The sequence below is a fragment of the Drosophila pseudoobscura genome, chromosome 3 (assembly GCF_009870125.1).
Source record: "Drosophila pseudoobscura strain MV-25-SWS-2005 chromosome 3, UCI_Dpse_MV25, whole genome shotgun sequence".
Lineage (NCBI taxonomy): Eukaryota > Metazoa > Arthropoda > Insecta > Diptera > Drosophilidae > Drosophila > Drosophila pseudoobscura.
Window position 1 is genome coordinate 2,138,730 of NC_046680.1, and position 26,631 is coordinate 2,165,360.

The window sequence follows — 26,631 nt, forward strand, 5'->3', positions numbered from 1 at the left end:
TGTAATCCTTCGAGGACTGCTGCCTGATCCATTGCCCTTGTAGCGGCAGCTTCTGCCTCCATATGTTTATCCATTCTATCTGTTTGTACTTATTCCTTTCGACCCGTTGGGATTGTTTTATTTGCTTTGCAGCTGGATACGCTCCGAATCGCAACAGTTGTCGGTCAGAAAGGTAATAGTACAGGTGTTGTGTTGGATGGAGGGATTTGTGCTGTTTCCAATCTATGGAACGCACGGAACAACAAAATTGATTACCTTGGTGGTAGTCGAATTCTATAGCTGTTTTTCTGTTGGCTGATAACCTGAATATGTCAGATTTGCCAGAGTGATACTTATTGGTAGGAGATGCTACCGTAAGTGTATGGCCTGGTGCCAAATTTTTATTGAAGATGTCCTGTTCACTGCTTCAATCTGATGTCCAGATCGAATCCTTTCACTGTAGCTTGTCTGACAGTTTGAAAGGATGACCAAGGTCGGGGTCACCAAATGTTAATGTGTGTGTGTGTGTAGGAAGCTGGGTTGCATACGGTACATAAACCGTCTACAGTTTGGTCGTCGCAACTAGAACTTGAACCAGTTGGACTGCGGAGTGGGTATCCTACGGTGCGCAAGGGAGGGTCTGAAGACACGGCGACAGCCTCTGATGATTGCGATGGAAGATGAGTGACAGGCAGTTATGGTACTGTTTCTGATACTTATTTTATTGATAAAAATGATTCTTATTTATAGGTAATAAAAGGTACAAAGTGCTGAGTCTGTAAAATATATGTTTTGTGTATTATGGATAATTTTAGTGTCTGGTGGGCAATTGCGACATTTTGATGGTCAGCAACTGCCCCCGCTGTCTTCGCACTCTGCGGAGAGAGTGCATTGTCAGCAGAACTCACTGCAGTGGCTAGTGTGTTGTCGTGAGGTATTATATTGCATGTTAAATGGAACACTGTGTCACGGTGTCACTGTGTTATGCCGACGGGTATATAAACTATTACTTAAGCATACTTCTGCAACTGAACACTATTCACCCTGTCCATTGATTCCTCTTTCTTCCCCCCGATCTGGAAGGAATATTTTATAACTCCTCTCCATAAAAAAGGTAGCAATCTCCAACTCAGCATGGATTTATAAGGCGGCGATCAACCACCACGAACTTGTTAGAGTTTAACGCTTTCATTATTAAAGGCTTTCAAGGTAACTTACAGACACATGTTATTTACAACGACTTTAGTAAAGCATTCGACTCTGTAAGCCATTCCCTTTTAGCACATAAACTTGACCTTTTAGGTCTTTGTTCTAGGTCTCAAAGAATTCTCTTCAAAAACTCCCTGTCTTTACCAGTAAAGGTTTACCCCTTACTCTTCACACTCTTTATTAATGACTTGCCTTCAGTATTAACGTACTCTCGAGAACTTATGTAGCGGATGATGTTAAACTCTGTGTCCAGTACAAGGACATTTCATTTCATTCTCGCTTGCAATCCGATCTCAATAACTTTCAGTCATGGTGTTGTGCAAACTTGTTACACCTTAATGCCTCGAAATGCAAAGTTATGACATTTCATCGTTCTAGCCCTTTGTTGGCTCCCTACATCCTATTTGGTGGTTCTCTTGAGAGAATTACCCTGGTGGATGATCTGGGTGTTATGTTAGACCCCAAGTTAAAGTTTTCCGAACACATTTCTACCATGGGAAATAGGGCCATGGGCGTGCTTGGGTTTATAAAGAGGTGGTCAAAGGAATTTGACGACCCCTATATAACAAAGACTCTCTATACCTCGCTTGTTCGTCTGATCTTAGAATACGGCTCCTGTGTATGGTGCCCTCAGTATAAAGTACACCAGGACCGTATAGAATTAGTACAGAAAAACTTGTTACTCTTTGCTCTGCGGGGCCTTAACTGGGATGCGGGTGTAAGACTCCCATCTTACTGTAGTAGACTACTATTAGTAAACCTCCCATCCTTAATTAACCGTTGATAAATGCTTGGTGTGATATTTATACACAACTTGATCAGTGGTGACATAGACAGTGGTGACATCTGTTGAGCCGCATAAACTTCACGATTCCTATTAGACTGACTAGAAATTTTATACCGTTGTACCTTCCACTTTGTAGATCGAATTATTCCTTGCATGAACCGTTTACCGTCTACCATATTATATCACTCACTAATTCTCTTCCTCTTATTAATTTATTAATCCTTACACACCTTTCTATTAATTATTAAATGTAGTGGTATTTGTATTTTGATTGCATGCTTAGTTTCTTGGTAAGTTTAGTGCTAATTTTCCTCGAATGTTAGTCTAATAGCTATCTTTCTTGCATGTTCGCGTTTGGTTCGGCTACGCATTGCGCGTCATGCGGCAGCGCCCCTCGGTCAGTTGGGCGGGAGGAGGGCTGCGTTTTGCCTGGGATCCGCGCGTAACTGCCTTCTGCTGGTGTCACACGGGCCACTTGACGGTGCAGTAACTGCATCGCCTCTTGAAAGATGCAGTCATTGCATGTCAACGTCCAATATTTTGAAAAAAAAAACGAGGGGAAACGTTGTGAGTTGCTTCGGACACCGCAACTCAACAGTTATACCCGATACTAAGTCAGTATGGCTCTCCTCCGGCAGACGCCGCTAATATTAAACGACACGACAAAGAGTTTGTGCGAGAGAGAGAGAAAATCAGTCTGAGCGTGACGTCGGGCGCTGCGTAGCCTCTGCTCTGATTTGTTCCTTTTGGCTATACAAATGATCCGATCTGATCCAGATTCAGCAATCTGATAGATATGGTCATTCTCTATGATTCTGCGTTCTTAGTTTTCTCGAATCTGCAATATTGTGGATGCAACAGATTTTCGTCCTTTGTGGGGGCGGAAGGGAGTGGTGCGAAATTTTGAAACAAACTCGTCTCGGTCTGATATATAAGGAGTGTGGACACCAAATTTGGTTGCTCTAGCTTTTATAGTCTCTGAGATCTAGGCGCTAATGTTTTACTCTAAGCAAAGCCGCCTATGCTACGTGTGTGTTAGAGAGAGAGACAGGGCGAGAAAAAATGAAATTGTTTTCTTGATGCTGGCTATAATAATAATACGATCCAATTCAGATTCCGCAGTCTAAAAGATATGGTCATTCTCTACGATTCTGCGTTTTTGGTTTTATCTTTAAAAATGTGGATGCCACAGATTTTCGTCCTTTGTGGGGGCGGAAGTGGGCGGGGCAATGTTTTGAAATATTTTTGTAGCAGTGACATATCACAGAAGTGTGGATCCAAAACATCGTTGCTCTAGCAATTTTGAGCACTAGGCGCTGAAGGGGACGGACAGACGTACGGACGGACAGACGGACAGACAGACATGGCTCAATCGACTCGGCTATTGATGCTGATCAAGAATATATATACTTTATGGGGTCGGAAACGATTCCTTCTGGACGTTACACACATCCACTTTTACCACAAATCTAATATACCCCAATACTCATTTTGAGTATCGGGTATAAAAACAGCAGCAAAGGGTGATGGACTCATAGGCTAATCCAAGACCTGAAGAGTTAGCTGAACCGTAGCCATGGACAAGTGGAGTATCACCTGACAGAACTGCTGACAGGACACGGTTGCTTTAAAGCTTACCTGCATACGTTTAAGCACGAGGACGACCCCTTCTGCATGGTCTGCGCAGGGGTCATCGAAGACGCAGAGCACTGCTTTTTCGAATACCCGAGATTTCGGCAAGATCGAGAGGACCTAAGCAGCAAGCTTGGAAGAATGCCAGCGGTGGCAAACCTGGCAGAATGCCTGCTGGAGTCGGAAGAAAACTGGGCCGCGATTAGGTTCATGGCCACAACTATGGCTACCAAACTGCGTCGCGAAGAAAGAGCACGCAATGCAAGGAGATAAAGGATAAAGGAGATTATTAAGAGAAGAGCCCTACGGGCATCTCCCCTCGGCGAAGTAATATCTCGCGACAGTACTTCGGCTTCGGCTGAGTCGGCATGAAGCTTTTCTGTAGTCACACAACAAAAAAAATAAAAATAAAAAAAACGAGAGGAACGTTGTGAGTTGCTGCGGACACCGCAACCCTACAGTTATACCCGATACTTAGTCAGTAGCAGACGCCGCTAATATTAAACGACACCACAAAGAGTTTGTGCGAGAGAGACAGAAAATCAGTCTGAGCGTGACGTCGGGCGCTGCGTAGCCTCTGCAAATTGATTTGTTCCTTTTGGCTATACAAATGATCCGATCTGATCCAGATTCAGCAATCTGATAGATATGGTTATTATGTATAATTCTGAGTTTTTAGTTTTCTTGTATCCTCAATATTATGGATGCAAAAGTTTTTCGTCCTTTGTGGGGGCGGAAGGGGGTGGGGCGAAATATTGAGATATACGTTTTATAGTGAGATCTGAGAGGAGTGCGGATAATAAATTTGGTTACTCTAGCGTTAATAGTCTCTGAGATTTATGAATATCCCCAGATTTTCATCCTTTGCGGGGGCGGAAGGGAGTGCGGCGAAATTTTGAAACAAACTCGTCTCGGTCCGATATACTAGGAGTGTGGATACCAAATTTGGTTGCTCTAGCTTTTATAGTCTCTGAAATCTAGGCGCTAATGTTTTACTCTAAACATTATGTGCTACGTGTGTGTTAGAGAGAGACAGGGCGAGAAAAAATGAAATTGTTTTCTTGATGCTGGCTATAATAGTAATACGATCCAATTCAGATTCTGCAGTCTAAAAGATATGGTCATTCTCTTCGATTCTGCGTTTTTGGTTTTCTCATATCTTTAAAATTGTGGATGCCACAGATTTTCGCCCTTTGTGGGGGCGGAAGTGGGCGGGGCAAAGTTTTGAAATATTTTTGTAGCAGTGACATATCACAGAAGTGTGGATCCAAAACATCGTTGCTCTAGCTTTTATAGTCTTGGAGTACTAGGCGGACAGACAGACAGGGCTCAATCGACTCGGCTATTGATGCTGATCAAGAATATACTATATATATATATACTATTTACTTTATGGGGTCGGAAACGTTACACACATCCATTTTCACCACAAATCTAATATACCCCAATACTCATTTTGAGTATCGGGTATAAAAAAACACGTATACATGAACATATATAAATTTGGGGCTGACCGGCCACGGCCAGCGATCGCCCTTGTCGTTTGAACGTACAGAAAATAACATAATCAATACGCCAAACACCTTCTACATTAAATGTTATTTTGTTCCTTGTGTTGTCCTTCGTATAGTATATAGTATTTATTCTTATCTTTGCCCATCGAAATTTGTAAAAAAAACCAATAACCGAAATCTGCAATCAGCTGTTTCAGTTAAAAAAGATTAACCCTTAGTGGGTGACGCGGGGGTCCTGTCGGGTGATAAGTGGAAATCTAATCATTGTCAATTGTTTATGTCCCGGGAACCCTTAAAAAGAGCTGGAGGTCAGTCGTCTTAGGGGCCTGAGTTAAATAAACTCAAGAAAAGGTGGATCCACTCATCTACACATGATCCATTACGTATGGGTGAGGGAACCCCTGGCGGTTGAACAAAATTTCAGCAGATATTTCTTTATGTACCTCGGTGTCGAACTTTTTTGTGATTTTTATACCCGATACTCAAAATGAGTATTGGGGTATATTAGATTTGTGGTAAAAGTGGATGTGTGTAACGTCCAGAAGGAATCGTTTCCGACCCCATAAAGTATATATATTCTTGATCAGCATCAATAGCCGAGTCGATTGAGCCCTGTCTGTCTGTCCGTCCGTCCGTCCGTCCGTCTGTCCGTCTGTCCGTCCCCTTCAGCGCCTAATGCTCAAAGACTATAAAAGCTAGAGCAACGATGTTTTGGATCCACACTTCTGTGATATGTCACTGCTACAAAAATATTTCAAAACTTTGCCCCGCCCACTTCCGCCCCCACAAAGGGCGAAAATCTGTGGCATCCACAATTTTAAAGATACGAGAAAACAAAAAACGCAGAATCGTAGAGAATGACCATATCTTTTAGACTGCAGAATCTGAATTGGATCGTATTATTATTATAGCCAGCATCAAGAAAACAATTTCATTTTTTCTCGCCCTGTCTCTCTCTAACACACACGTAGCATAGGCGGCTTTGCTTTGATTAAAACATTAGCGCCTAGATCTCAGAGACTATAAAAGCTAGAGCAACCAAATTTGGTGTCCACACTCCTAATATATCGGACCGAGACGAGTTTGTTTCAAAATTTCGCCACACCCCCTTCCGCCCCCGCAAAGGATGCAAATCTGGGGATATTCACAAATCTCAGAGACTATTAAGGCTAGAGTAACCAAATTTGGTATCCGCACTTCTGTTAGATCTCACTATAAAACGTATATCTCAAAATTTCGCCCCACCCCCTTCCGCCCCCACAAAGGACGAAAATCTGTTGCATCCACAATATTGCACATATCGAGAAACCTAAAAACGCAGAATCATAGATAATGACCATATCTATCAGGTCGCTGAATCTGGATCAGACCAGATCATTTTTATAGCCAAAAGGAACAAATCAATTTGCAGTGGCTACGCAGCGCCCGACGTCACGCTCAGACTGATTTTCTGTCTCTCTCGCACGCACTCTTTATCGTGTCGTTTAATATTAGCGGCGCTGCCGGAGGAGAGCCATACTGACTTAGTATCGGGTATAACCGTAGAGTTGCAGTGTCCGCAGCAACTCACAACGTTCCGCCTCGTTTTTTTTTATACCCGATACTCAAAATGAGTATTGGGGTATATTAGATTTGTGGTAAAAGTGGATGTGTGTAACGTCCAGAAGGAATCGTTTCCGATCCCATAAAGTATATATATTCTTGATCAGCATCAATAGCCGAGTCGATTGAGCGCTGTCTGTCTGTCTGTCCGTCCGTCCGTCCGTCCGTCTGTCCGTCTGTCCGTCCCCTTCAGCGCCTAGTGCTCAAAGACTATAATTGCTAAAGCAACGATGTTTTGGATCCACACTTCTGTGATATGTCACTGCTACAAAAATATTTCAAAACTTTGCCCCGCCCACTTCCGCCCCCACAAAGGACGAAAATCTGTGGCATCCACATTTTTAAAGATAAAACCAAAAACGCAGAATCGTAGAAAATGACCATATCTATCAGATTGCTGAATCTGGATCAGACCAGATCATTTTTATAGCCAAAAGGAACAAATCAATTTGCAGTGGCTACGCAGCGCCCGACGTCACGCTCAGACTGATTTGCTCTCTCTCTCGCACGCACTCTTTGTCGTGTCGTTTAATATTAGCGGCGTCTGCCGGAGGAGAGCCATACTGACTAAGTATCGGGTATAACTGTAGAGTTGCGGTATCCGCAGCAACTCACAACGTTCCCCATCGTTTTGTCTTTGATTTGTTGTTATGTTCGATGTCCTGAGAAGTAGTAAGTGTCCATCTTTGTCTACATTTGGCGGGCAAGGGGCCCCATCCAGCCATGGGGTTCGACAGCTGGCCGCGGTGCCCCAAATGTAACAGTGTTGCCGTCTTTGGTGTTTCCATTTCCATTTTGTTTAGGCTTGTCGAAATGTAGAGCCATACTTCTCCACATCTTTTCCTGTATGAGCTTTTTCTTTTTCGCCATTTCTTTTTTTCCACTTTCATGTCTAACTTGCCATTTTTCGAGTCCAGTTCTGAAAGCAATTTTTAGAACAAACTCAAAAAATCGAATCCATGCGTGAAGTGAATTCAACCCATATTGTAATGTTCCACATCTATGTGCAGACATGTGAAGACAATTTTTTTTTCTTTGTGAACATGGTCTTTATTATCTTTAACAAATTCAAGTTTGATTGGCCTACAAAATCTAATAGACTGAGGAGTACAATTTAGCCACAACATATTTCCAATATCAGCCATTAATTTGAGAGGAACCATTGTTGTCGCGAAAAGGAATTGGTCAAAAACTATTAGATCGCTGACAAAAAAATTTTGTCTATAAGTGCTTAGTCCAGTTGTTCCGTCAAATCCATAGCTTGCAATAAGAGTGACTGTGGAGATAATGTTTTTTATCCCCAATCGGCCGACTAATTATTTCGAATTAAATAAAACTCGGCGCAGAAATAAAATTACGATATGTTCTTTAATGCGTGACATCCAAATTGCAAGTGTGGCTTGCCTGCCCTTTACATTGCCGCTCCGATCGCTAAGCGCAGCTTCGCTCGGCTGACGTCGGTAGGCAGACGCAAAGCGGAGATAGCGAAGAGCGAGCTGGCAGAGAGCGTCTAGCAGGGCAAGCACGCGCAAAGCTTTAAGAAACAAATGAGTGACATAGACATAAGTAACAAACAAAATAAGCAGCTGAGGGCCAAGAATTAGGTGCTATTTGATAAGCATCTAATCGGCTGGGTTCTGCTCCGAACAGTGACACTTAAAGTTGTCGAATATATCTTCTTGAATTTGAATTATGCGACAAATAGTGTGATTTAGAAGGCTTTACAATGGCATTTGAGCAACTGTTTCGGTTACAGTAATATCAAGAAGTCTACATTTAGATTTAGCTTCTCTTACTTTCTTGTAAGCTGGATGAAAATCACTCGATTTGCTACTGCTGAGATTTCGCGAAAGTTGTTCTATTGGCTTTTATCTTGGACGTTGACATGCAATGACTGCATCTTTCAAGAGGCGATGCAGTTACTGCACCGTCAAGTGGCCCGTGTGAAACCAGCAGAAGGCTGTTACGCGCGGATCCCAGGCAAAACGCAGCCCTCCTCCCGCCCAACCGACCGAGGGGCGCTGCCGCATGACGCGCGGTGCGTAGCCGAACCGAACGCGAACATGCAAGAAAGATAGCTATTAGACTAACATTCGAGGAAAATTAGCACTAAACTTACCAAGAAACTAAGCATGCAATCAAAATACAAATACCACTACATTTACTAATTAATAGAAAGGTGTGTAAGGATTAATAATTTAATAAGAGGAAGAGAATTAGTGAGTGATATAATATGGTAGACGGTAAACGGTTCATGCAAGGAATAATTCGATCTACAAAGTGGAAGGAACAACGGTATAAAATTTCTAGTCAGTCTAATAGGAATCGTGAAGTTTATGCGGCTCAACAGATCAGGGCTGTCTATGTCACCCCTGATCAAGTTGTGTATAAATATCACACCAAGCATTTTTCTACGGTTATCTAAGGATGGGAGGTTTACTAATAGCAGTCTACTACAGTAAGATGGGAGTCTTACACCCGCATCCCAGTTAAGGCCCCGCAGAGCAAAGAGTAAAAAGTTTTTCTGTACTGATTCTATACGGTCCTGGTGTACTTTGTACTGAAGGCACCATACACAGGAGCCATATTCTAAGATCGGACGAACAAGCGAGGTATAGAGAGTCTTTGTTATATAGGGGTCGTCAAATTCCTTTGACCACCTCTTTATAAACCCAAGCATGCCCATGTCCTTATTTACCATGGTAGAAATGTGTTCGGAAAACTTTAACTTGGGGTCTAACATAACACGCAGATCATCCACCAGGGTAATTCTCTCAAGAGAACCACCAAATAGGGTGTAGGGAGCCAACAAAGGGCTAGAACGATGAAATGTCATAACTTTGCATTTCGAGGCATTAAGGTGTAACAAGTTTGCACAACACCATGACTGAAAGTTATTGAGATCGGATTGCAAGCGAGAATGAAATGAAATGTCCTTGTACTGGACACAGAGTTTAACATCATCCGCATACATAAGTTCTCGAGAGTATGTTAATACTGAAGGTAAGTCATTAATAAAGAGTGTGAAGAGTAAGGGGTAAACCTTTACTGGTAAAGACAGGGAGTTTTTGAAGAGGATTCTTTGAGACCTAGAACAAAGACCTAAAAGGTCAAGTTTATGTGCTAAAAGGGAATGGCTTACAGAGTCGAATGCTTTACTAAAGTCGGTGTAAATAACATGTGTCTATAAGTTACCTTGAAAGCCTTTAATAATGAAAGCGTTAAACTCTAACAAGTTCGTGGTGGTTGATCGCCGCCTTATAAATCCATGCTGAGTTGGAGATTGCTACCTTTTTTATGGAGAGGAATTATAAAATATTCCTTCCAGATCGGACGGAAGCAAGAGGAATCAATGGACTGGGTGAATAGTTTAAGCAAAGGTCCACACAGAGCCTCAGCCCAGTACCTGAGTACACAACCTGGAACCCCGTCTGGACCATGAAGTAGGGAACATTCATTTAACAAGGGACTGAAAATGCCGTTCGACCTCGGTAAACCGTATGGGTACGGTTGACCAGAGTAGCTTTCCTCAGAATAGTGGTTTGGAAAAATTGGGCAAAAAGATCGGCAATTGCCTGATCATTATTTGCCGACGTATTACAAAATGATAGCAAGGATGGGTGTGCGGACATTCTACGCTTACTGTTTACGAAGCAGTAAAACAGTTTAGGGTCCTGAGGAAAACGTATCCTGCATCGAGATAGGTAGTTCTTATAGCATTGAGTATCAAGAACTGAAAAGTTTGACCGAGCTATAACATAGCGAGAATGAGAAGTAGGAGAACCCACTTCTTGAAATTTTTTATAAAGTCTTGATTTTCAATTTTTTAGACTGGATAACTCTTTGGTAAACCAAGGGGGTTTTCCAGATCTAATCGGACAAGAAAGCGGGAAGAAGAATCAAAAAATGTTCCAAGAGCATTGTAAAAAATGTTTGTGCATTTTGTGACATCAGTGCACAAGTACAAAGCGGACCAATCAAAATCCCCAATGAGGTTATTAACCGGAACGAACTTATACAGCTAATGTCCTGCGCCAAGCTAGTGCCCGGTCTGCTAGTTAACAGAAACTGTAACCCTACGGAGCTGTTATACGCACGGCAAGTCCATCAACATCGATATCTATATAGATCATCATCAATAGGTTGTCACGCCGGAAAACAACACGAAAAGAATTAACAATTAAGAATTAATCACCTATACATATTCCTACTCTTATACCAATAAAAACTTAAATAATACTCGAAAAGCCAGCCCTTCACAGTTCAGAAGTTGGATCATTAGAGTTGGTTTTGTGTAGAGCGGAAAAGTTGTAAGAGAAACTCAAGAAAAGCGGCAAGAATCGTCGACGTGGGAAGTTTGCAATGGCATGTGTTTTTTTTTTTTTTTTATTCATATTAAAAATAGGATATATATATATAAAATATAAGAATATAAAAATTAGAATAAAAATATATAGCGTATACATATATATGGACCAGACTTGCGGGACTGCCGTGAAGCATTGCTTCGCAAGGCTGGCTAGCCTATTACGGCCGCTCATTTCGTGTGCGTTCAAGCCGCCTCAGTTCCGAAGCGATTTCCATTGCAAGACTGCATATCGCCGTCCAATTTGCTTGGTTTTCCAGCATCCCAGCATCCAGCATTCCAGCAATGGCATGTGTTCCCAAAGGTATATGTGACAAAGCAGATTGCAAATTACGGATGTGTTCCTTTTTTACGTGGCAGACGGATTCAAGGTTTAGCGATCAGGAATCTTAGTGAACCTGGGAAAAAGAGTCTCAAGACTGTGTGAATCTGTGTGAGTCTGTCGATATATGTATGTATGTACATACAAAGATCTTGTGTGTATATGTAGCGTCATTGTGAAATACCTACATATCAGTTGTCTCGCTTGCACACTTGCAAAAAGAATTTTGTGTGCATGCAGCTTAAAAGCAGACAAAGTCATTGAGAGAGAGGCAAGCATACTAAGGAAAATTGTGAAAATAGCGGACCGAGAGAGGAACTCGACACTTTCTGGGTCCAGACCCGAATTAATACAACGACTAATTGAGTATGAAAAATCGGAAGACGTAGAGATGCCGCAAGGAGGAGACGCTGACGTCACAATCCGCTGCGATTTCACGTATGCAAATCGAAATGACGGAGCTGAAGAATATGTTGGCTCAGTTGGTTACCATGCAAATGCATAATGCAGAGGCAACAGCTAGTCAGCAGCAGCAAATCACAGAAGAGGATACCCAAGAGATTTTCCGCGACAATAGCCATGGTGGACAGGCGATCAAAAACGTTAGACAAGCATCGTTCAAAGAAATAGCAAACACCTTGCCAGAGTTTGACCCAAGCGACGATAACGCCATCTCCGTTAACCAGTTCATCGATCGTATCAACAAAGTAGTTGATGCTTACCAATGAGACGAGAAATTTGTATTGCTAGGGTCCCGCCAAAAAGGTGGTTCGACTCTTCGCCGGTTCTACACACCACGTGGAACAACTTCGCTGCAGCCATACAAGACGAGTTTGAATCTAACCCAGACGAGGCAGAAGTTCACTTTAATATGGCTAATGCAACCAGACGATCGAAGGAAACAGTGAAGGAGTACTATTTCCGGATGTCCGCCCTTGACGTGAGGTACAAACTTAGTGAAGCAGCTGTAATAAGATATGTTCGATCAGGTCTACAGCACCGCGAATTGCAAAACAGCTTTGCAGCAATGCACTTTTCGACTATGAAGCAGTTTCGTGATGCAGCTGAATCTTATTTCGTAAATAGAGGTTAGCCAATTGCGAACAAAAAGGAATTCTTATCAAAAGGCAACAACTTCGAGACAAAACAGGACAACGGTGTAAAGCCAATAAAACCGAAGGAAGTTGAGAAGTGGTACAATTGTGGAGAAGTGGGGCATTTCGGTAATTCATGCCCAAAGGAGAAGAAGATGCAACAAATTTCATGCCAAGCTAGAAATTTATTGCGTTTGGGCGCCTCAAATCAAGACAACATAATTACCAGGCAAATCTACATAAAGTCGTGTAGATATACGGGAAGTATCATGCGCCTGTCATTTGCCCAACAAATAAACGCATATCGCCAAAGGTGCTCTATGAAAATACGAGGCATTTGTGGCGGTTCTTGTATCCTTACCGAAGCAACGGTTGTGGATATGGACATCGATGGAAAAATCATTACAGCCAAAGTATACGTAGCAGAAGACGATCTCTTGCAGGAGGACTTCCTGCTGGGACAGGACGTCATCATTAGTGCTCATATATCGCTTAAGTTTGAGCCAGGCGACACGGAAGTTAAACGAGCAGTTCATCAGTCGGTAGCTCTTGAAAACGACATCATAGCTAACCAACTTCTTGTTAATTTTCAGATCGATCAAGAAAGAAACCAAATGCGCAGCTTACTGGAGAAGTTTGCCAATGTTTTTTCTACAGGATTGCAAGGCATAGGCAAAACAAACATCGTTCAAGCCAATATCATCGTTGAGAGTGGCCAGGTGGTTTCTCAATCGCCATACCGAGTTGCCGAGCCAAAGAAGGAAATTGTGAACAGAATGGTCGACGAGCTGTTGGATTACGACATTATCACCTCATCCACATCAGAGTACGCCAGTCCGGTGGTACTCATCAAGAAGCCAAACGGTAGTGATCGACTCTGTGTTGATTACCGCCGCCTGAACAAGCTGATCAAGAAGGAAAATTTCCCAGTACCAAATATTGAGGAGCGTCTGCAGGAGGCAAAGCGGTTTAAATACTTTTCGTCACTAGACCTCAACAGCGGATATTATCAGATTGAAGTAGCACCCGAAAGTAGAAAGTTTACTGCATTTATCACCACGGATGGACTATATGAGTTCAAGCGATTGCCTTTTGGGCTAAAGACTGCGCCTGCTGTTTTTAATCGACTCATGGCAGAATTGCAAAAGCGAGTGCAGAAAGGCGACATGATACATTACATGGACGACATCTTAATTGGTAGTCAGACGTTTGACGAGATGTATGAGAAGCTTGCTCGAATCCTTCAAGTATTGCAGGAGTGCGGATTAACTCTAAATCTGAAGAAATGTGAATTGTATAGGCAATCAATTACAGTCCTGGGTCATCGGATACACGCTGACGGCATCAGTCCTGGAGAGATTAAGACGAATGCCATTTTATTGTTCCCGACGCCGAGCAATGTTACCGAAGTACGACAGTTTTTAGGCCTCATAGGATACTTCAGGAAATTTATTGCTGGATATGCCACTATTTCGGAGCCCTTGCGTACCCTATTGCGCAAGGACCAGAAATTTAGGTGGGAACTGCTCCAGCAAGATGCTTTTGCGGAGTTAAAAAGATGCTTGATAACAAATCCTGTTGTCGTCAGCTCCCGCCTAGATGCTGATCATGAACTACATACGGATGCCAGTGCTGTTGGTTTAGCCGGGGTATTTCTGCAAAAGGAGACGGATGAAATGAAGCCAATTGCTTATTATAGCCGAGCAACTACCAAACCAGAGAAAAACTACCACAGTTACGAGCTCGAAGCTATTGCCGTCGTCGAGTCGTTGGAGCGATTCAAATACTACATCTATGGTAAGAGAATCAAAGTTGTTACCGATTGTAATGCCCTGAAAACATCAATGGAAAAGCGAGATCTGATACCCCGAATTGCAAGATGGTGGTTGCGTATTCAAGAATTTGCGATATACATTATTCATCGAACTGGAACACAGATGAGTCACGTTGACGCGCTAAGTCGAGCTCCATTTTTAGGATGGACATGAGATGGAAACAGCATGCATGAAAATTTCAAAGACCATCATTGACGAGGCTGATTGGTTATTCACTATACAAGTACAAGATGCTAAAATCCAGAAAATTGTAGCTGATATGAAAATCGATAAGAGATCTGAGAACGACGAGTTATTGACCAAGATCGCCTTTTTCGCAAATATGACAGCAGTTAAAAAAAGCAGTTAAAATTCTATATTCTACACGAATTTCACGACAAGTCCGGCCACATGAGCACAGATAAAACAATTATTCGGATTCTAAAGTTGTTTTGGTTTCCCCGAATGCGCAACTTCGTTAAGGGATCGCGCACTCTGTAACTGAAATCGGAGCTGAAAGCGGAGCTGAAAGCGGAGCTGATAGCTGATTTATAAGCTCTGAAAAAACAAACACACTGCACCGGTGCAAGTGCGCACATTGCACACTGAGCTGATCTGAAAGCTGAAAGCTGAAAGCTCGCTGAAATCAGCTTAGCTTAGTTTGATCGATCAAGCGTGCTTGTTTTTTCAGCAAGCTGATTGCTGATTTTGTTCAAGTGTATTGGTTCATAAGTGATCGAAAATGGGCTGTAAAACATTGTTAAGCGAAATTACGGCTAACCCAGTGCTGGGGAATAAGCGGGACTATTGAAAATATTTGAATAATAGTTTTATTTCTATAATTTCTGGAAGGCGATAAATTGGGCAAAAAAGTTTTATTATTTACCATTACCAATTGTTCGGAGCAGAACCCAGCCGATTAGCTGCTTACCAAATAGCACCTAATTCTTGGCCCTCAGCCGCTTATTTTGTTTGTTACTTATGTCTATGTCACTCATTTGTTTGTTAAAGCTTTGCGCGTGCTTGCCCTGCTAAACGCTCTCTGCCAGCTCGCTCTTCGCTATCTCCGCTTTGCGTCTGCCTACCGACGTCGGCTGAGCGAAGCTGCGCTTAGCGATCGGAGCGGCAATGTAAAGGGCAGGCAAGCCACACTTGCAATTTGGATGTCACGCATTAAAGAACATATCGCAATTTTATTTCTGCGCCGAGTTTTATTTAATTGAAATAATTAGTCGGCCGATTGGGGATAAAAAACATTATCTCCACATAAAATTTGGTGACCACGACGTGATTTCTGAGTTGTAGTGTTAATTAATAATCATTCGCGATCGACATTCGTTAGCCTTAACAAATTTTCGGTGGTTAAGCGCAATTCGGTGCTTAAACATACTTACATATACCTACATACACGCATTGCTGGCTGTTAATTTCTCTGTCGCGACAATTCGGTCAGTGCAGTGCAGCGAACTCACTAATACACACAAGCGGAGTACAAAGCGGAATCGGACAGCTCGCACAGCCGCACAGCTAAAGGCATTAGCTGTAATCCCTTTGCTTTCGGTTTCCACGTTTATACGTATACAGGGTGTCTTTTTCGGTCGTGTTGAGTGACTCTTTTAAAACCTCAACATGGCAGCACCTGAGCCTACCAATGTCGCGAACGCAGCAATGCCGAGTGATGTAGATTTCTACAAGCACAAGGCCGAGTCCGTCGCGCGCCAACTAAAGGCCATAGATCGCTTTCTCACCAAGGAAGAGCTTGCCGAGTTAGATGAGGCAGAACTTCAAGCTCGCTTAGAGCAAATCGAGCGAATGAATGCCGATTTCGATGCCGCTCAAACGAGCCTTGAAAGGCTGGATTTCCTGTAGTTAGCCCATGATGCCCGGCTGGACTTTTCGAATGTTTATGTCAAGGTTAGGTCCAGGCTGTCGCGGGAGTTGATGGCTGCTCGCACGGTAAATGTTGCCAATTCAACAGCTCGGCATACTCTCGAGGGGAATTCGTCGTTGTTCGCCTATAATAGTATAGGCCGTTCTCGAATGCCCGAGTTGCAGCTTCCGCGATTCGGTGGGAACTACATGGATTGGCCAGAATTCCACTCGATGTTCTCGACAATGGTGCACAAAGACCATCGTATCCCAATCATCGAAAAATTCCAATATCTTCGTGGATGTCTAGATGGTGCTGCGCTGGATACGATTCGTTCCTTGGAACTTTCTGAGGAGAATTACGACAAGGCGTTGAATTTGCTAATGTTGCGATTCGATAATAAACTGTTACATTTTCAGGCACACGTCAAGGCTATTTTCGGGATGCAAGGGGTGGGGAAGGGCTCAGCTATCGGCTTGCGCGCGCTCAGCGACAAAATCAATTCGCACTTGCGTGCACTTCAGACCTTGGCGACCCCGCAGGAGATTTCGGATGGGTTGCTGATCTTCATCATAGGCACGAAACTGGACCACAAAACAAAGGAGAAATGGGAAGAGAACTTGCCGACGTCAGGATTGCCTCGGTGGTCAAGCATGGCCTCATTTTTGGAAGCGAGATGTCGGATGCTGGAGAATTTGGGATCAGCCATGGCAACAAGTCCTAGTCAACAGGTGGGAGAAGACAAACCTGTCACCCTTATCACCTACAGTAACGACCATCCTAACCCCATATGTAACCATTGCAATTCCTCCGAGCATTACATATCTAGATGTCAGGCATTCCTGAATCTCTCTGCGTTTGAAAGATACAAAGAAGCAAAGAAGAGCCGCTTGTGTTTGAACTGCCTCAACAAAGGCCATGAATTGCAGAGGTGCAGGTCAGGACTTTGCAGGCATTGCCAGGCCAAACATCACACGCTACTCCACATTCCATCGGGAACTGGTGCTTCATCTTCCTCTTCACCGGCCGAGGAATCGATCCAGCAAGAGGCCGCGACTGTGCTTCTAGCAAGCGGGTGTTCTAGCCCTCCCCCCTCGATCCAGAAATCTCAGCCTAGCCAGAACGTGTTGCTACCTACTGCCCTCGTTCATGTAACAGATCGTTATGGAGCACTTATCCCATGTCGTGCCATTTTGGATTCTGCATCACAGGCAAACTTTGTAACATCTAGACTCGCTGATCAGTTGCAGTTGGATCATCGCTCGTCTTATGTTCACATCTCTGGAATCGGAGATTCCATTCTACCTTCGAGCAAGTCTGTACATATAGTAGTTGTACAATCCCAGGACGCAAGCTATCGAGCTTCCTTCGCTGCAATTGTCACCAACTCAATTACGGAAATGCAGCCTAACTTCGGCCTAGACGCAAAGGATTGGCCCATGCCGAATAATCTAAAACTAGCTGATCCTAATTTCTCCAAGCCCCAACGTATCGATCTGTTGATAGGTTGTGGTTTGTTCTTCGATTTAATGTGCGTCGGACAGATTCGACTATCAGACCAATTGCCAACATTGCAGGAGACAAAACTTGGTTGGATAGTGTCAGGAAGCATTGATAGCTCGGAGAATAAGCGTGCAGTTTTAGCCGCTTTTGAAAATTCCTCCTCCATCTCAAATGACGATTTTCGGGCCACAACGCTGGAGTACCAAAACTTAGAGCAGCAATGCAGGAAGCAGCTGCTCGAGTGCCAGGTGCAAGTGGAAAAACTGCGATCGGAGAATCAGGAACTGCAGCGCGAACTTTTCGATATATTAAAAACCTACATATCCACGCTAAATGAAATTCAACTTTCAACAATTTCTACATTGCCAAATTTCCTGCCATTTTATGCAATTACAGAGGTTCCCGATGATCAAGACGTAATCACGACAAGCCGCCTTCGTAAAGAAGCGCCGATTGCTGCGTTCGACGAGCATCCCAGCGTAGCCGCCAGCTGCGCCCAAGCAAGCATCTTCAAGAGGGCCGTTGGAAAAATAGCGGTTCTGCCCCTTCAGGATGGATCTGTTGAAAGCCTTTGCCTTCCAACGGGGGGTGAATGTTCGGAGCAGAACCCAGCCGATTAGCTGCTTACCAAATAGCACCTAATTCTTGGCCCTCAGCCGCTTATTTTGTTTGTTACTTATGTCTATGTCACTCATTTGTTTGTTAAAGCTTTGCGCTTGCTTGCCCTGCTAAACGCTCTCTGCCAGCTCGCTCTTCGCTATCTCCGCTTTGCGTCTGCCTACCGACGTCGGCCGAGCGAAGCTGCGCTTAGCGATCGGAGCGGCAATGTAAAGGGCAGGCAAGCCACACTTGCAATTTGGATGTCACGCATTAAAGAACATATCGCAATTTTATTTCTGCGCCGAGTTTTATTTAATTGAAATAATTAGTCGGCCGATTGGGGATAAAAAACATTATCTCCACATCCCCTTTACCCCATACAGTTGAATTAATAGGTAGTTTTTTTTAGCTTATTCTAATTTTATTCTTTTACTCTTCTACTCTACTTCCTTTTCCTATTTTTATACCCGATACTCAAAATTAGTATTGGGGTATATTAGGTTTGTGGAATAAAAAAAATTCTTTATTGCCGCAACGAGTGCGACGGCTAGTTTCCTCCTCAGCCTGACAAATGAATATCTTTACCAAAAAGTGACGACGGCCGTCGACGGTCCAAGTCCACGATGTAGTTGCTTACTTCTTGTAACCGCAGCTGGAGCGACGACCACGAGCATGCTCGAACTTGCGTCCCTTGGAGCGGACATAGGGGCGTGTATGCGAGTGGGGCACACCAGGAGTCTTGCCGAAGTGCTTGCAGGCGGTGCGAGCAGTGCGCTTACCCTGCAGCAGCATGGTGTTCTTGCCGGTAGGCGACTTCAGGGCCAACTGGTCGAAGGTCAGGACCTCGCCGCCAGCCTTCAGGATGCGCTCCCTAGCCGTCTGGGTAACGTGCAGGGCGCACAGGGTCAGCTTAGGAACCAACAGACGGGCATCATCGGTGACTGTGCCGACAACCACAACGGTGGACTCGGGCTGGTTGGCAGCATTGAAGAAACGTGCGATGCGCTGCAGAGATAGTGGTGGCCGATTGATCTTTCTCATAAACAAACGCTTCAGGATGATGCGGTTGAACTTCTTGATCGTACGGCGCTGGAGGAAGCGGTACAGCTTGACGAGCACATTTCGGCTCGGTTCTGCGAACCTTACGATCGTATCTGTGGTTGATATCAATACCCATTTCGCGACCGGAAAAAGAAAAAGGATTTGTATAACGTCCAGAAGGAATCGTTTCCGACCCCATAAAGTATATATATTCTTGATCAGCATCAATAGCCGAGTCGATTGAGCCCTGTCTGTCTGTCCGTCCGTCTGTCCGTCCGTCCGTCCGTCTGTCCGTCCGTCCGTCCGTCTGTCCGTCCGTCCGTCTCTCCGTCCACTTCAGCGCCTAGTGCTCAAAAACTATAAGAGCTAGAGCAACGATGTTTTGGATCCAGACTTCTGTGATATGTCACTGCTACAAAAGTATTTCAAAACTTCGCCCCGCCCACTTCCGCCCCCACAAAGGATGAAAATCTGTTGCATCCACAATATTGCAGATTCGAGAAAACTAAAAACGCACAATCATAGAGAGTGACCATATCTATCCGGCTGCGGAATCTGGATCAGATCGGATAATTTGTATAGCCCGACGTCACGCTCAGACTGATTTTCTGTCTCTCTCGCACGCATCTTTGTCGTGTCGTTTAATATTCGCGGCGTCTGCCGGAGGAGAGCCATACTGACTAAGTATCGGGTATAAATGTAGAGTTGCGGTGTCAGCAGCAACTTACAACGTTCCCCCTCGTTTTTCTCTTTTCCCATCCAATCGCACACTCTCCCCTTCTTCGTGCGACCGAAAATTCGGGCATTCAGGAATTCATGCATAATTGTATGATCCGGCCATATTGACGGCTCAAGAGATCTAGAGATTCTTTCCAGGGAGAAGAATTTTAAAAGATGATATGTTCCGCTAATGGTTAAATGTAAACAGTGAACTCACCAAAGCAGAGACAACACAAAAATATTCCAAAGCGAGGGGGAACTACATTTATACCCGATACATAGTCAATGTGGCTACATTAAATGATAAAGAGTGCGTGCGGGAGAGACAGAAAACGTGTCTGAACAAGTCGATGTGCGTTGCAAATTGATTTGTTCCTTTTGGCTCTAAAAATTATCCGATCTTATCTAGATTTAGATCTATCGGCAATTTGGTAGATATTGCCATTCTTTATGATTGTGTGTTTTTAGTTTTCTCGTATTTTTGTCCTTAGTGGGGTCGGAAAGGACGGATGCGAAATTTTTAAATACACTTGTGCAGGTTCGATATCACAGGATTGTAGATACCAAATTTGGTTGCTCTAGCTCTGATAGTCTCTGAGATCTAGGAACTCACTTTTTACAATAGGCAAAGCCGACCTTCTTGATTCTGGCTAAAATAATTCTACGATCTGGTTCCGATTCTGCTGTCTAGAAGACATATTCTTTCTCTTCGATTCTGCCCCTTTGGATTTCTCGTATCTTTGAATTTATGGATGCCATAGATTTTCGTCCTTTGTGGGGAAGCATGCAAAATGTCGTTGCTCTAGCTCTTATAGTCTCTGAGCAATAGGCGCTCATAGGGGACAGACGGATGGACAGACAGACATAGCTCAATCGTCTCGGCTATTAATGCTGATCAAGAATATATATATTTTATAGGGTCGGAAACTTTTCTTTCTGGTCGATACACACTACCATTTTCACCACAAATCTAATATATCCCTATATCCCTATATTTCCTAAGAAAGAAATGTATAAGAAATGAAGGCAATCCAGAGAGAGTTAGAGCAAAAATGTGAACAGCAGGCCCGCTTATGCTTTCAAGAGAGAGTGTAGGCGATGCAATCTCCGATGCGTGAGAACAGTGCGCACCGAATAAACGATGATCAAAAGCAAACTGGATAAAAGCAAGAACTTATTGCTTGAGCGAGTCGTATTTATATTAAACAGTTGATTGCAAACGAAATACTGGTGATCAGCACAATTAATAATCAATATTAATGAGATTCGGTGTTACACCAAAAAAAATGACAATAATGTTTAATAATATTTAATCAAAGGGCACAGAATTCAGGAGCCAGAAACACGACCGGCTTAAGCAATGACTAAGAGAGAATTGAACAAAATACTATAATAAAACAATCCATAGATGTACAATAATCGTTATTTTTTGGACTACCTTAAAAATGGCAGTAGCTCTGTTTGAAAGTTGGTTTCGCCTTGGCTGCTCGGAATTTGCTGGAGTATCTCTCGCTTTGTTTCCTGGTGCTCATCCTCTAATATCTGCTGCTCCTTCTGAACTTCAAGCATTTTCCGAACAATCTCCTCCAGATTTTCCAGATTAATCCGCATTATTGGCGACGCCTTGATTGCAGAAATAACAATAGAGCCGCAGTTGTATCTATTAGGCTATTCACACTATTCACTATCCCGGTCGATATTGACGGAATTATTACAGAATTATTATTAGTACCCCGAAATCCGCAGTACTGTGTAGCCAGATTTTCAATATATGCAGTCCATTTGGACTTGCGTGCATTATATTTTTATTTAATGGCAGCAAAATAATACTACCACCAATATGTGGTTTCTCCAATATGTATTGTGTCTGTTAAAATTTTTTTTTTTGTAATCTTCAACGATTTACAATTTAAAGTACGATTTGAAATGTGTATAGGCGCGAACTATTTTTTCGGATAAATATGGCTTGGAAACGCGGTTGTTGGATTGTTGAATAGGTTGGATATCATCTGAACGTAAAAACCTTATAGGCTCGGCGAACTGAGCCCATCCCAGGGGAATGGTGGGACTTTTGACAGATGTGAAACTCAGATTCACACTGCCACCATCCACCATCCGTAAAAAACAGCTGATGCCAATAACAGGTACATTAAATTTGCTTGGAACATTTATTAATTGTTTTCTTATAATGGATGATGAAGATGTAGCAATTATTTCGGCTGTGGCTCAACAGCGATTTCAGCCATCCAAGAAGTGTCGTCTTTTTTGGCTCGCTTTGGCTAGGGCCCTTGTAGCCAGAAAAGGTGCTGGAGCTACATGATCCGTCCAGATCCATCTCGATAATTGCCGAAAAACACTCATTATTAAAGAATTACTAATACATAACATAAGAATGACGAGCCATTGGGCATGATTGTTGTTGTTTTTTTGTTTATTTTGTCACAAACATTATTTACGTTTTTATCTGTGGTTGATATCAATACCCATTTCGCGACCGGAAAAAGAAAAAGGATTTGTATAACGTCCAGAAGGAATCGTTTCCGACCCCATAAAGTATATATATTCTTGATCAGCATCAATAGCCGAGTCGATTGAGCCCTGTCTGTCTGTCCGTCCGTCTGTCCGTCCGTCCGTCCGTCTGTCCGTCCGTCCGTCCGTCTCAAGAGATCTAGAGAGAAAAGAACCAGGGAGAAGAATTTTAAAAGATGATATGTTCCGCTAATGGTTAAATGTAAACAGTGAACTCACCAAAGCAGAGACAACACAAAAATATTCCAAAGCGAGGGGGAACTACATTTATACCCGATACATAGTCAGTGTGGCTACATTAAATGATAAAGAGTGCGTGCGGGAGAGACAGAAAACGTGTCTGAACAAGTCGATGTGCGTTGCAAATTGATTTGTTCCTTTTGGCTCTAAAAATTATCCGATCTTATCTAGATTTAGATCTATCGGCAATTTGGTAGATATTGCCATTCTTTATGATTGTGTGTTTTTAGTTTTCTCGTATTTTTGTCCTTAGTGGGGTCGGAAAGGACGGATGCGAAATTTTTAAATACACTTGTGCAGGTTCGATATCACAGGATTGTAGATACCAAATTTGGTTGCTCTAGCTCTGATAGTCTCTGAGATCTAGGAACTCACTTTTTACAATAGGCAAAGCCGACCTTCTTGATTCTGGCTAAAATAATTCTACGATCTGGTTCCGATTCTGCTGTCTAGGAGACATATTCTTTCTCTTCGATTCTGCCCCTTTGGATTTCTCGTATCTTTGAATTTATGGATGCCATAGATTTTCGTCCTTTGTGGGGAAGCATGCAAAATGTCGTTGCTCTAGCTCTTATAGTCTCTGAGCAATAGGCGCTCATAGGGGACAGACGGATGGACAGACAGACATAGCTCAATCGTCTCGGCTATTAATGCTGATCAAGAATATATATATTTTATAGGGTCGGAAACTTTTCTTTCTGGTCGATACACACTACCATTTTCACCACAAATCTAATATATCCCTATATCCCTATATTTCCTAAGAAAGAAATGTATAAGAAATGAAGGCAATCCAGAGAGAGTTAGAGCAAAAATGTGAACAGCAGGCCCGCTTATGCTTTCAAGAGAGAGTGTAGGCGATGCAATCTCCGATGCGTGAGAACAGTGCGCACCGAATAAACGATGATCAAAAGCAAACTGGATAAAAGCAAGAACTTATTGCTTGAGCGAGTCGTATTTATATTAAACAGTTGATTGCAAACGAAATACTGGTGATCAGCACAATTAATAATCAATATTAATGAGATTCGGTGTTACACCAAAAAAAATGACAATAATGTTTAATAATATTTAATCAAAGGGCACAGAATTCAGGAGCCAGAAACACGACCGGCTTAAGCAATGACTAAGGGAGAATTGAACAAAATACTATAATAAAACAATCCATAGATGTACAATAATCGTTATTTTTTGGACTACCTTAAAAATGGCAGTAGCTCTGTTTGAAAGTTGGTTTCGCCTTGGCTGCTCGGAATTTGCTGGAGTATCTCTCGCTTTGTTTCCTGGTGCTCATCCTCTAATATCTGCTGCTCCTTCTGAACTTCAAGCATTTTCCGAACAATCTCCTCCAGATTTTCCAGATTAATCCGCATTATTGGCGACGCCGTGATTGCAGAAATAACAATAGAGCCGCAGTTGTATCTATTAGGCTATTCACACTATTCACTATCCCGGTCGATATTGACGGAATTATTACAGAATTATTATTAGTACCCCGAAATCCGCAGTACTGTGTAGCCAGATTTTCAATATATGCAGTCCATTTGGACTTGCGTGCATTATATTTTTATTTAATGGCAGCAAAATAATACTACCACCAATATGTGGTTTCTCCAATATGTATTGTGTCTGTTAAAATTTTTTTTTTTGTAATCTTCAACGATTTACAATTTAAAGTACGATTTGAAATGTGTATAGGCGCCAACTATTTTTTCGGATAAATATGGCTTGGAAACGCGGTTGTTGGATTGTTGAATAGGTTGGATATCTTCTGAACGTAAAAACCTTATAGGCTCGGCGAACTGAGCCCATCCCAGGGGAATGGTGGAATTTTTGACAGATGTGAAACTCCGATTCACACTGCCACCATCCACCATCCGTAAAAAACAGCTGATGCCAATAACAGGTACATTAAATTTGCTTGGAACATTTATTAATTGTTTTCTTATAATGGATGATGAAGATGTAGCAATTATTTCGGCTGTGGCTCAACAGCGATTTCAGCCATCCAAGAAGTGTCGTCTTTTTTGGCTCGCTTTGGCTAGGGCCCTTGTAGCCAGAAAAGGTGCTGGAGCTACATGATCCGTCCAGATCCATCTCGATAATTGCCGAAAAACACTCATTATTAAAGAATTACTAATACATAACATAAAGCATTTACAGATCATAGAAATATTTGTTCTATGTTGTCAGTCGTCTGCCATTTATTCGCCACACACTTGACGAGCCATTGGGCATGATTGTTGTTGTTTTTTTGTTTATTTTGTCACAAACATTATTTACGTTTTCGCAGTGAATTCCATTTTATCGTTGTGAATGACAATTATTCAGAGTTGCATTTGAAAATCATCGGGTTACTATCGCATAGAAAAGTGCGGTTTAGGAACATCCAAAATGGATGGTGAACTAACTGGGAAATTTTCAGAACGGCAAAACCTTACGGACCATCCCCGAAATGGATGGTGGATGGTGGATGGTCGTCAGTGTGAATAGCCTATTAGGAACATCCAAAACGGATTGTGGACTAACTGGGAAATTTCGAAACGGCAAAACCTCACGGACCATCCCCGAAATGGATGGTGGATGGTCGTCAGTGTGAATAGCCTATTACGAAGCAACTCTAATTAATTTTTGGTAGCCGATTGTTGCCTTATAGTTGCCTATGCTGAGTTGCAGATATAAGCGATTTGCAGAAATGCTATAGGTGCGGAGTTAAAATATTCTGAAAAATTGTATGAATAGGGGATAAATTAAATATACCTCTATAATTCTTGCCTGACTTCTGACTTCCCAACTTTCTTATTGAATCAATTGATGTGGTGAAAAATATAAGAATGGGACCACACAGAGCCTCAGCGCTATACTTATGTAGACAGCCGGGAACTCCTTCACGACCCGGTGAAGAAACCGGCTTAACTTATCGAAGATCATGAAGCAGAGATCGTTCATTTAATAAGGTGCTGAAAATGCGTATTGATATTTTGAAGCAGTTGAGAAGGGCTTCCCAGAGTAGCTTTTCTGAGCATAGGTTGGCTGGAACAATTGGCCAAAGAGATTGGCAATTGCCTGATCACTACTTGCCGACGTATTTAATTTAGTATAAACGTTTAACGATAACTAAACAGTGTCTGGCAAATTGAAGTCTCTTAAATTTCATATGATCTTATCTGATAGGGAAACAGTTTTCATTTCAACCAGGTCTCGGTAAAACTCGGTAAATTGCTCCCTTAACAAGAGAAGAAGTTATTTTTTTAGACGGGTGACAGTAGTGTTTGTAGTGGGGCGGACGAAGCTCAAGTCTCCAACGACGATATGGATGATGAAGTGAAACCTCCTGTAGCCTTCGCAAGAAATGAAATGACGTGGTGCTTTGTGGTGAACGTGTAGTATTTATTTCGGGGGTCGCGCGGTAGATCGTGCGTTTGAAACGGGGGTTGAAACGTCACTAAGCTAGGCCTTATGATCTATGCTCTGTGATGGCTTGAGCGCCGGGTGGATCGTGGGTCGTAAAATCTCCCGAGCGCCCCTCCGAGCGCGCAAGAGCAAGTTGGGACCGGAGCGCACGAAGTTGGCACAGTGCGCGGCACTCATCTGCTGCTGGCCTGAACATCCTGCCCCCCTCCCCCCCTGCAGGATGCAAAGCCCAATCGGTGTCAATGGCTGTGTGCATGCACCGGATACGATCGATCCGAACACCGTGCTCTGGGCCACAGGAAGGCCGTCCTCCCGTGCCAGGAACCCGGGTTGGATGACTTTCGCGTAGACGTCGGCGCCTAAGACCAGAGAGATGGTGGCCGAGATGTAATTGC

At 43.0% G+C, this 26,631-nt stretch overlaps 3 long non-coding RNA genes and 1 pseudogene across 3 annotated transcripts; all 4 read right to left on the bottom strand.

Moving 5' to 3' along the window:
- Window positions 1-18,876: 18,876 nt before the first annotated feature.
- Window positions 18,877-19,469, bottom strand: LOC6899150 (60S ribosomal protein L18-like; annotated as a pseudogene).
- A 1,840-nt stretch (window positions 19,470-21,309) lies between these two features.
- Window positions 21,310-21,989, bottom strand: LOC117183747 (uncharacterized). The gene is made up of 2 exons (XR_004468900.1): window positions 21,492-21,989; window positions 21,310-21,417 (listed from the first exon to the last, which is right to left on the bottom strand). It is a non-coding gene; the product is annotated as an uncharacterized lncRNA (long non-coding RNA).
- Window positions 21,990-23,840: 1,851 nt separating this feature from the next.
- LOC117183740 (uncharacterized) lies at window positions 23,841-24,543 on the bottom strand. The gene is made up of 2 exons (XR_004468891.1): window positions 24,023-24,543; window positions 23,841-23,948 (listed from the first exon to the last, which is right to left on the bottom strand). It is a non-coding gene; the product is annotated as an uncharacterized lncRNA (long non-coding RNA).
- A 190-nt stretch (window positions 24,544-24,733) lies between these two features.
- LOC26532383 (uncharacterized) lies at window positions 24,734-25,152 on the bottom strand. The gene is made up of 2 exons (XR_001450597.2): window positions 24,984-25,152; window positions 24,734-24,919 (listed from the first exon to the last, which is right to left on the bottom strand). It is a non-coding gene; the product is annotated as an uncharacterized lncRNA (long non-coding RNA).
- Window positions 25,153-26,631: the final 1,479 nt, after the last annotated feature.